Source organism: Salvelinus sp. IW2-2015, linkage group LG17 (assembly GCF_002910315.2).
Source record: "Salvelinus sp. IW2-2015 linkage group LG17, ASM291031v2, whole genome shotgun sequence".
Classification (NCBI taxonomy): Eukaryota; Metazoa; Chordata; class Actinopteri; order Salmoniformes; family Salmonidae; genus Salvelinus; species Salvelinus sp. IW2-2015.
The window spans coordinates 13,690,501-13,702,808 of NC_036857.1; the positions used below are offsets into that span (position 1 = coordinate 13,690,501).

A 12,308-nucleotide genomic window follows, 5' to 3' on the forward strand; every position below is an offset into this window, starting at 1 on the left:
AACTCTATTGTTCAACCGCTCTTCGTATCATCTGCGATCCCTAAAGATTGGAAAGCTGCCGTGGTCATCCCCCTCTCAAAGGCGGCGACACCTAGACCCAAACTGTTAACAGACCTATATCTATCCTACCCTGCCTTTCTAAACTCTTCGAAAGCCAAGTTAACAAACACGGTCACCGACCATTTCGAATCCCACCATACCTTCTCCGCTATGCAATCTGGTTTCCGAGCTGGTCATGGGTGCACCTCAGCCACGCTCATAGCCTCCATCGATAAAAGACAATACTGTGCAGCCGTATTCATCGACTGGCCAAGGCTTTCGACTCTGTAATCACCGCATTCTTATCGGCAAGACTCAATAGCCTTGGCTTCTCATTGACTGCCTTGTTGGTTCACTAACTGCTCTTCAGAGTTCAGTGTGTCAAATCAGAGAGCTGTTGTCCGGACCTCTGGCAGTCTCTATGGGGGTGCCACAGGGTTCAATTCTCGGGCCAACTCTTTTCTCTGTATACATCAATGATGTCGCTCTTGCTGCTGGTGATTCTTTTGATCCACCTCTACGCAGCCCGACACATTCTGTATACTTTCTGGCCCTTCTTTGGACACTGTGTGTAACTAACCTCCAGACAAGCTTCAATGCCATACCAAACTCCTTCCGTGGCCTCCAACTGCTCTTAATGCAAGCAAAACTAAATGCATGTTTTCAGCCGATTGCTGCCCGGCACCCGCCACCCGTCATGCATCACTTTACTCTGGATGGTTCTAACTTTAAAATATGTGGACAACTACAATACCTAGGTGTCTGGTTAGACTGTAAACTCTCCTTCCAGACTCACATTAAGCATCTCCAATTCAAAATAATGAAATCTAGAATCGGCTTCTAATTTGCAGCAAAGCATCCTTCACTCATGCTGCCACACATACCCTTGTAAAACTGACTATCTATCGATCTTGACTTTGGCGGCTGTCATTTACAAAATAGCTCCAACACTCTACTCAGCAAACTGGATGTAGTCTATCACAGTGCCATCTGTTTTGTCAACAAAGCCATATACTACCCACCATGCGACCTGTATCTCTCGTTGGCTGGCCCTCGCTTCATATTCGTCGCCAAACCCAACTGGCTCCAGGTCATCTATAAAAGTCTCTGTGAGGTAAAGCCCGCCGTTATCTCAGTTCACTGGTCACCATAGCACACCCACCCGTAGCACGCTCTCCAGCAGGTATATTTCACTGGTCACCCCAAAGCCAACTCCTCTTTGAGGCCGGCTGCACATTCATCTTCTGCACATCTATCACTCCAGTGTTTAATTGCTAAATTGTAATTATTTCGCCACTATGGCCTATTTATTGCCTTACCTCATTAATCTTACTACATTTGCACACTGTATATAGACTTTTCTATTGTGTAATTAACTGTACATTTGTTTATCCCATGTGTAACTCTGTGTTGAGTGGCCAGACGGAAGCCACCTAAAGACTCTCAGACCATGAGAAACAAGATTCTCTGTTCTGATGAAACCAAGATTGAACTCTTTGGCGTCACGTCTGGAGGAAACGTGGCAACACAGGAGTGGCTTCGGGACAAGTCACTGAATGTCCTTGAGTGGACCAGCCAGAGCCCGGACTTGAACCCGATCGAACATCTCTGGAGAAATCTGAAAATAGCTATGCAGCAACGCTCCCCATCCAACCTGACAGAGCTTGAGAGGATCTGCAGAGCAGAATGGGAGAAACTCTGTTACGCCCTGACCGTAGAGAGCTGTTTATGTCTCTATTTTGGTTTGGTCAGGTTGTGATTTGGGTGGGCATTCTATGTTCATTTTCTATGTTTTGTATTTCTTTGTGTTTGGCCTGGTGTGGTTCTCAATCAGAGGCAGCTGTCAATCGTTGTCTCTGATTGAGAATCATACTTAGGTAGCTTTTTCCCACCTGTGTTTTGTGGGTAGTTACTTTCTGTATAGTGTTTTGCACCTTACAGGACTGTTTCGGTTTCATTTATTTCTCTTGTTATTTTGTTATAGTGTTCTGTTCTAATTAAAAGGCATGAACACTTACCATGCTGCGCTTTGGTCCGACTACTCTTCTTCAGACGACGAAAACCGTTACAAACTCCCCAAATACAGGTGGTATCGTCTTACCCAAGAAGATGTAAAAACATTTTTGCTTTGTCATCATGGGCTATTGTGTGTAAATTGACGGAAAATAAATAATTTAATACATTTTAGAATAAGGCTGTAACCTAACAATGTGGAAAAAGTCAAGGGGTCTGAATACACTGTATAGTGTATGTGTGTATAGTATGTGAATGTGTCTGTGTGTTTCAGCGGCTGTCATGCATGTTCTCTCCTAACACTGGTGTCATTGTGGCACAAAGGCAGCAGGGTATAGGTGTGTGAGAATGATTGTACAGGTGAACTCAGGTATCTGTACAAGTGAGTTGGTCAAAGCTCAGGTGTATGTGATTATGTGTACTTTGCTGTACTGATATGCATAACGGTCTTTGGACAAATCATCCATTTGCCACATCACATATTAACACATTAAAGACTATAACTGATTGTAGAATATAAAGTGATATGACTAAAACAAATAGGCTTCAAAAAAATGTTTCCCCATTATTGGGAGAGGATTATTGTGAACATATGCCACATTATATTGAACATTAAAGAGATTCTCTGGTACTTTGTGTACTTTTTAGCCAGTAGTTCTGAAAGTAGCGCCCACGAGACAAAAGTGGTCACCAAAAATGTCTTACTATCTCACATGTGCAGATATGTGCACCATGTCATTGCTCTCTCTCTGCTGTGTTTGCATCCTGCTAGCTGTCACTCAAATAGCGAGGGGCTGAAGATCATTGGCTAGAACTCAAATTGCTAGGGGGCTGGCACTTGTGGGGAAACAGCGCAGCACAGCTTCCAGAAAAACAGTCGCTTTCAAACTAGGATTTCATGGCTAATTGGGGTAAGACCATTGGGCCTGTCTAGAACATTTTGAATGGGGTGGCCAAGGTGGGGCACAGATCCAGTTTAGGGGGGGCCATTACATTTTTWACCTTAATCGATGCAAGGTGGATTTTCTATATAATTATGAAGGTTCATTGCATTAAATGCTTCAGTTTAGGTTTAGTAAATTTCACTGTTCAAATAAATCAAATGATTGTTAGTGTTTGGTCAGGATTTAATATAATGTATTAGCATACAGCAGTAAGATCACTTGAAAGTGCCATCCTTCCGTGACAAATTTCTTATGAGCTTTATAGTAAAGACATGTATTACCTTTAGTAAAAAAAATTTTTTTTAATGTGAACACAACCATTCATGTTATCATCTGATTGTCAAACTAATCACTTAAGTAGGTTACCTGCGCATCTTCGTCTACTCCAAAATAAGTCCAGCATCCGAACAGTGCACTGTGCACCCGCCATTTGAAAAGGACATCTATTACAAACACTAAGTTATTGACATTCAGCCTAAAAAGTAGTGTTTATTCATAGTTGCCAAGGGAAGCCATGTTTCCCCCCAAAATTACAATAAAATAAACACATTTCTCATCCATGTTTCATAATTTTCCTGCAATACGCAGCGCCCCTCTGGTTTAGTATCTGTAGCCTATGTATCTACTCTCTACTCTTTTTGGCCAGATAGCATCAGATATTGTACATGGGTTACAAATACTAAGACAGAGGGGCACTGTTTCACTCGCTCAGATGCTTTCTCCAGTGAGATAGATGAGTATTTTTGTTGGTGCGCGCCTTGGTCAAAATTATCAATATATTCAGAGGCGACATATCAGGATCTAAAGAAATTTCATGGGGGGGGGGGGGCAATCAGATTTCAGGGACATGCCACTGGACATGCCACTGGGTAAGATAGTAATTCTGCTCATAAACTCAGAAAAAAAAGACGTCCCTTTTCAGGACCCTGTCTTTCAAAGATAATTCGTAAAATCCAAATAACTTCACAGATCTTCACTGTAAAGGGTTTAACACTGTTTCTCAGGCTTTGAACCATAAACAATTAATTAACATGCACTGTGGAACGGTCGTTAAGACACTAACAGCTTACAGACCAGTAGGCAATTAAGGTTACAGTTATGAAAACTTAGGACACTAAAAAGGCCTTTCTACTGACTCTGAAAAACCACAAAAAAAAAGATGCCCAGGGTCCCTGCTCATCTGCGTGAACGTGCCTTAGGCATGCTGCAAGGGCATGAGGACTGCAGATGTGTCCAGGGCAATACACATTGCAATGTCCGTACTGTGAGATGGCTAAGACAGCGCTACAGTGAGACAGGACGGACAGCTGATCGTCCTCGCAATGGCAGACCACGTGTAACACCTGGACAGGATCGGGACATTCCGAACATACACCCTGCGGGACAAGTACAGGATGGCAACAAACAACTGCCCGAGTTACACAAGGAACGCACAATCCCTCCATCTGTGCTCAGACTGTCCGCAATAGCTGAGAGAGGCTGGACTGAGGCTTGTAATGCCTGTTGTAAAGCAGGGTCCTCACCAGACATCACCGGCAACAGCGTCGCCTATGGCCACAAACCCACGTCGCTGGACCAGAACAGGACTGGCAAAAAGTGCTCTTCACTGACGAGTTGCGGTTTTGTCTCACCAGGGGTGATGGTTGGATTCGGGTTTATCGTCAAAGGAATGAGCGTTACACCGAGGCCTACTCCTGGAGCGGGATCGATTTGGAGGTCGAGGGTCCTCACGGTCTGGGCAGTGTTTCACAGCATCATCGGACTGAGCTGTTGTCATTGCAGGCAATCTCAATGCTGTGTGTTACAGCGAAGAACACCTTCTCTGTGGTACCCTTCCTGCAGGCTCATCCTGACATGACCCTCCAGCATGACAATTGCCACCAGCCATACTACTCTTCTGTGCATGATTTCCTGCAAGGACAGGAATCTGCAGTGTTCTGCCATGGCCAGCGAAGAGCCCTTTTTCTCAATCCCATTGAGCACGTCTGGGACCTGTTGGATCAGAGGGTGAGGGCTAGGGCCATTCCCCCCAGAAATGTCCGGGAACTTGCAGGWGCCTTGGTGGAAGAGTGGGGTAACATCTCACAGCAAGAACTGTTGTTGTGTGCTTTACAGTGCATTGTTAATTATTTCATGCCCTGTGTGTCTCTGTTGACAGGATTGAGTGTCTGTTGACAGAGAACAAAGCCAGAGGAAAACAAACACTTGAGAGCCAACAGAGATGAGAGGGGATGAAACAGGAGGAGGAGTGGGAGAGGATGCAGAGCAAGAGGAGAAGGAGCCTTTTAAACAGTAATGCACCAGAAGTCAACACACAGACAGTGAAGCAGGTTCGAATAGTAGCGCTATTAAATGAAGTGGTGGGAAACCTTAGTTGGTTCACAGTACCTGCTGGTTTCCTTCCAGAGGAGCCAATCATAGGCAACCGATCCCGTAACACCATAGATCCTATAACCTGTGATGACAGAGCAGAGAGATCACAGTTCATTACTTTAGTCCATAATAACCCATAACAACAATGTTACCTATCTTTACTAAAGTACMTCTCTGGTGGGTGTGGAGGGCTCCTCCTCAACTTGGGGGTCTTTCCTCCTCCCTCGGGGGTCCACTGGCACACCTCAGCCTCGTTCTCCTGGCTCCGGCGAGGCATCCCTCACGCACCACTACACACACTCCTCCTTTCTCACTTTAACCTTTCAGCAGACAATGCCTTCTGTCCAACTGTGCTTACAGTAAATGACATCACCAATCAGCCCCGACTCCCTTCAGGCATCAATAGATTCCTTCCATGAGTCTTCTCTYACTGCACAGACTACAGTTGAATTACAGGTCTTTCTATTGAAACAAAACAAATCCAGAGATTTCCCATTGAGCCTGTCAGAAGCAATGTGTATGTATTCACATATACAGTTGTTTTTATACGTCATTGKTCAGAAGGCATCACCTCCTTCCATCCTCTGGCTCTTCAACTACCACTCTCTCTCTCTCAATAGTTGACTTATTTATTCACCTCTGCTGTCCATTTCCATACTCAAACCCTTCTCTCTCTCTCTCTCGTTGCCTTCTTTTTCTGATTCAGTCCCTTTACCTCCTCAGTGAAGATGGCACTCAGATGTGACTAAAATATTAATGTTCACCTGCTGCAGTCTTGCCCCCCTGTAAACTTGTGCACTGACCCCCATCGAGACTTCCATTTCACATCACAGCACTTGCAATACACCCCCCCACCGAGGAAAATGTCAGATGCTTTGACAATTAATTTTGTAAAGTACCAGTCCATGGGTCTGAAAGCATTGGGTCCTGTACACAACAGGTCATATTGTCTTGTCTTCCGGACAACGCTGGTGAAAAGACTCTTTCACACGTCCCTCTTTCACACGTCCCACACATCTTTCTTCCAGTTCTATGCTACCCGTTCCCTCCATCCTCCATRTCTGTTACCTTCAGCAGCTGTAACCCCTGTCCACAGACAACCACCCAGCCCCTGTCCCTAGCCCCAACTTCAGGCCCAGCCCCCATCCATACCTCCAGCCCTACTGCGTCTATGACATGGGAGAAGAGCGCTCCCTGCTGGCTGAGTCCGGTACTGGCCAGCCACAACAAAACACCCTCTGGTCAGGGGAGGTGGACATCAGCAGGCCTGGGCTCAGCATCCTTAGGGCGGTCAGAGGGGCAGTGTGAGCTAAAGCCACTGACCACTGAGACTGGAGCTGTAGWCACTCTGCTGCCCTCTACCTCCTCCCCCTGGTACTGCACCCTGATGAGTGCCAATGACAGCTGTCCGTCATCTCGACTGGCTAATGTTATCCGGGTTGTCTGTATGTCCCCCCCAGGCCTTCCTCCCATACGGCAAGGGTGTTGACTACGCTCTAGTGAGCGGGGACTGTTAGACAGGGGCTGGGTGGGGCTAGGGCCGCAGTAGGGGGCTTGTCCTCCAAGTTGGCCACGGTGATCATATCCCATACTGCTATCCTTCCATCTGTGGCTGCACTGAAGAGGAACACACCTGATGGAGACAGAGGTGAGAGAACGTTAGGCAGATGTTATTATTATGATTGGCCAACAACAAGCTACACAAGCCACGCTCCACTCTCGTGAAAAGCAAGAGCAGCCGCATAAATTATATAATTTCTCTCTCTCTCTTACTGCAGCAATTGTGTTCGGATCTGTACGGGCCCTTCCGGACAAGTCAGTTAAAATTACAAATACCTGTGACCCCTGACAATCATATCAGATCCGACCCAGACATGTGACATTCTGCTCGGGTCCCGGATCAGGTCTAGGTTACAGGTGAATCCGTGCAGACCTCTACCTCAAGCATTTGACTAGTAAAATAATGTTAGGTAAATCCGACGTCTGCAGTGGCCGTACAGCATTTACTACGATATGGCCTCCGCAGAAGTCAGGGCATGTATACTTATTGCACTTTGCAGAGCAGAGCTGTTGTGAAGGAAGTTGTTAAGGAAGTGAGTTTGTGTTTATACTGGACCTCCSGCCCCCACCTACTGTCAACCAATCAAGTCAATGCAGAGCTATACCGAGCCCTCTGCATTGTTACAACATTTTGGAGGCGCACGCGATGCGGTACGGAGCTCAATTWAKSTTCTGCATGCATCACACCCTCCATATGGCCACTGACCTCGTTTTTAGATTGAGCATGAATCGGATTTTAAGCAACAGAGTGTGCTTGTGGTCCTGTGAGAGAAAGGGCAGCTGCATGACAGTATCTGTGTGTTGTGTGTTCTGGTAGAAAGTCAGGGGATATCTTTGAATGCAAAAAAATGAACCACAAGTTCAAACACCTCGTTTCTGGGTCCATTTTCAGTCTTGTGTCAGTTCTGCTTTCTCTCCCACTGATCGTCCAATCGGTGGCTGGCCACCTGTATCACCTGACACGACTCTCCATTTCCTACAATCAGCAGCCGGAAGCACTGCATCTGAGACCGCATACACAAACAGTGTAGAGAGGCACTGTGTTGCTGTCTGTTCATCGGTCAGTCCTTCCATCCAATCGTTTGACTGCTGTCAGTGTCCGAACATTAGAGATGTGGTCGGTGAGGAACGACAGCACTCTGGCAGTACCGGTCTGCAGTCGGACCGCCAGAACGGTCAAGCTGGTGTCCTCTCCTCCGGTCACCAGYACCTCCCAGCAGCCCTCTCCAGCATCCACCACCCCCAAGCGACACACACAGCCCACTCACCTGCCATGCAGCCCATCTCTCAAGCTGAATACCTCCCCAGAGGGTTGAGAAGCCAGGACCACCCCCTGCTTGATGAACACCAGGATCCCCTGGCCCACTGAGAGGCCATCCTGGTGGGGGCAGTCGCTCCAGGACCGATGGCCTCCTCCACAGGGCACTGAAAGCAGCCTTTCCTGCCTCACAGGGTCCCACACCACAAGGTGGACCGAGTGGAAGACCATGATCACAAAGTGGGCCTCTTTACCAGACCCAGTCCCTTCTAGTTCCTGGACCCACAGGTCCTCTTTAGAGTCCTGGGGTTCCAGAAGCAGAACTCTCTCCAGCCACTCCATCCCCCTGCATGCCCGATTTACCCTCAGAACCTCAAGGCTCTCTGGTCCGACCCAGAGGACTCACACAGCTATCTCTACCTGCGCTGTACAGCTGCCCGCGATGCTCACACACCCACATCACCCCCTGCTTCCCGTGCACCCCAAACAGAGAGCCCACAGGCTGGAGGGCCAGCCTCTCTTATCCTTATCCCCCTCTCTGACTGTCACATCCCCCTTTCCATCATTGCTTTCAACTGTCCCATTATGTGCCTCTCTTCCAATCTCTTCATACCTATGCTCTGCTCCATCACCCCCACCCCTTCTCTTGCTGGTGTTCTCTCCCTTCAAAATGAAGCAGTGATCCTCTCCTGTCTCCACATAGCCACAGTGCCCCCTGTGGATGGTTGAGGTAAACTACAGCAGTGAGCCAGCATTTTGCACAGGAAGGCAGGAGGAGAGCACAGTGGTTCTACCCTTAGATCCAGTCCTGTGTCTCTCATCTCTACCTCCACCTGCCAAYGACAGACCAGCCCCAGACACCTGCAGGTATCCCCTGTCCCTCTGCCTGCCCCACCCACAGCACACTGTGGACCTTTCCTGGCCCTGCCCTCAACAACACCCCTGCACCAGGCTGGGACATGGGGAAGACATGCACCCCTTCACGGAGGCTGCCTATAGCACACAGCCCCTCCCTGGATGCAGCAGACCCCCAACCCATAACTCTCAACACCTCTAACACACAGGACCTGAACTCAGGACCCTGCTGTCACAGGAGGGGAAGCCCAGGTCCACCAGGCTCTCGCCCTCTCCTCGCTCAGCATTCCCCTTCCTCTTCTCACCCCCCACCTGCCATAGCTGGACTCCTCGATCTGCCGCCCCCCGGTGGCCACCCACATGCCCTGGCCCTCCCCTCCCTCACTGACCACCCTCACTCCCCCAGCCCGGTGTCCATTCAGTGTCCGGCCCATCCTCCCCCACCTCCCCAGTCCCACAACAGAGACCCCATCCTCCCCAGTGCTGTACACCCGTCCAGGGGACAGCTTTACGGAGAAGACTGGTGTCCGTACAGCACCCCCACACACATCGGGCTGGGGTCATATCCCCTCCAGCACCCCCCAGGTCCCCCAGCCCCCTGAACCTCACACTGAGGTCATTAGAGGCGGAGGCCAGCCAGTCTCCCGGCGGTAACAGAGGCTGAAGAAGACACCACTATGACCTGGCAGACACCTTTCCACTGGGGCCTTCCTGTCTGGCTGTGCCCCTCCTGGCCTCCAGAGCACCAGCTGGTTGAACACTGTCTCCCCCACCAGGACAGAGTCCTCCCAGGTCCCACCAAGGAGCAGGGTGGAGTACAGCAAACACCCCTCCTGGCAAGAGCAGMGGACCAGGATGCGGCCCTCCACAGGGTCCAGCAACAGAGTAGCATTGTGGGCCAGAGCCACACTGAGGAGGGGCTCTTCCTCTCCAGAGACCAAGTGGACATCCAGGGCCCAGTCCTGCAGCTCCATGAGGGGGCCCAGTGGCTCCAGCCTCTACCTTCTAGCACTCAGCAGGCGCACAACCTTCCCTCCAAACACTACCACATCATCCTCTGGGTCACAGGTCCGTCCGTCTCTTGGCTGTGGTTTGGGACGGATCCCATGGATGCGGTAGTTGTGGAGCAAGCTCAGGTGCAGGCTTTGGGCTGTGGTTGGAGGCAGTAAACTGTCAGGATCGGACCCTCACCTGTATGGCCATATGCAGATGTCATTATTTAAAATAAAATCTTCATGACAGAACAAGGACAAAGGAAGAGAGAAAGGATGCAGTTTATACATTTCTTGGAACATGGCCCAGATCAGATTGATAATCCTAGGGTTTTGATTAGGCAGTAATGACCAAAGAATTAGGAATTTGAATATTAGTAATTTAATAGGATCTCTATGGTACGGACGGTCTTGTATTCTCTAGCCAGGGATCCCGTACATGTCAGCAGGTTCTCCTCCCTTAGGAACTCCAGAGCAGTGACAGGCGCTACCAGGGCTGCGGTCTCCATCATCACTGAGCTCCTCTCCTCAACAATACCTGACAACCTGGGACACATACAGAAGAATTAGCCAGTAATCCTCTTATTCAAAAGCCTTTTTCTGTAGTGTGACAACATCAACTTGCTAGATACTAGCTATGTGTGTGTGCTGTAACATTCGATTGATCATTTGTGGCTTTAGCCCGTTATGTTAGTCTTTCTCTTATGAATGAGAATCAGAAAAAAACTTGTTTAATTTACAACAACTTCAGACTTATTGTCAAAACCAAGGCAGGAAAACAATATGAGAAACACTTTTCACGCCGCTTCGATCCAGCTATGRCCGGAAGTTACTTTTTCATAGCAGGTTAGGAGAATTTCAGGTTAAGGTTAGGAAAAGAGTTAGCGAAAGGTCAGTGGGTAACCCCTACCATAACCTTCACCAACCCATTTTAAGTGTTAACTTCAATGAGGTAGGGACGTCTCAAAGGTCCCGGATTGCAAAATGCTCGTGTAACCTGCTACAAAAATCACTTCMGGTTGTAGTTGTACCGAAGTGGCGTGAAAAGAGTGTGTACCAATAACTAGCTAGATGACATAATGCTAATAACTTTGTATAATAAAAAAAACTATTATAAAGCTAACTAGCATGCTAACAACTAGCTAGCAATGTCAGGGCTACTGCTGTATTATAAATACTATGGCTAGCTACTTACATATCTATATAGGAGAACCCTTTCAYTTCTTGCAAATCATTTTATCCATTTCGTGTATTGGTTATCTAGCCACTTACGCGTTTCTCCACTGCCAGAGTAGTGTGTATGCCACGGATCCAATCAAATATGTCTACACTGACAGATGCATCGCAATTGCAATAGAGTTGATACCCATTGGTTAAAAACTAGTCCAACGTGCTATTTGCGTAAATTACTCAGGTTTGTYGTTTACATTTTGAATCCTGGTCACTCAAAGTGTTTGTCTACGCTTTTATTGCTGTCTGGTTGCGTGTGAGTAATTTAAAATGTACATAAAAATACGTGCATTTAAATGGGGAATCCCAGGTTTATTAGTTTGACAGTAATGCTAGCTAGCTATATTGCTAACAAACCTGCTAAGGTAGCAAGCAAGGCATTCGATAGGTCTTAGGTGGATGCAAAGATTTGGAACCCTTGCGAACGATGGCTGATGCCTCTAAAAATCTCAACCTTGCTGCAGGTATTCATATAAATTTGAATGTCGTTCTGATGTGCTTCCTTCCATTTCAAACCCGGAAAACAAATGATTTTGTGCGTGATTAACAATCACAGAATCGACCACTACACCTGTTCATCATATAATTTGATTTAACAGTGGACAGCCATCTGTTGCTGTAAGAACATTCCAAACCAGTTGGTTATCCCAGTAAAGATGATGCTCTACCGTGGATTACAGTAACATTCATGGCACTGACATATCCAAGTAAATACATGCACCTAGCAGTTCTTGCAAATGATCAGGYCATCAAATTGGACTAAACCACACAACCAACACTGTCACCGAAAACAACCTTGTTTCAAAATCAACCGAATGCTAGCTAGGCTGCATCAACTGAATGCTAGCTAGGCCATAGGGCGGCGCACAAAACCAGAGCAGGACTAGACCCCTCAGCTCCACCCCGTTGCCTTGGCAACCAACAACCATGTCGTACCTCACGCCCAACTTCACCATGCAGCAAAAGCTCTACTTCCTGCAGAGGATTCAGTGTGGTGCGCACAGTCCAGGACTACAGGAAGGACACCAACACCACGGTGCACTG

At 47.8% G+C, this 12,308-nt stretch overlaps 1 pseudogene; it reads right to left on the reverse strand.

The window, feature by feature from the left end:
• Positions 1-6,410: 6,410 nt before the first annotated feature.
• LOC111976885 (tRNA (34-2'-O)-methyltransferase regulator WDR6-like) lies at positions 6,411-11,370 on the reverse strand (annotated as a pseudogene).
• Positions 11,371-12,308: the final 938 nt, after the last annotated feature.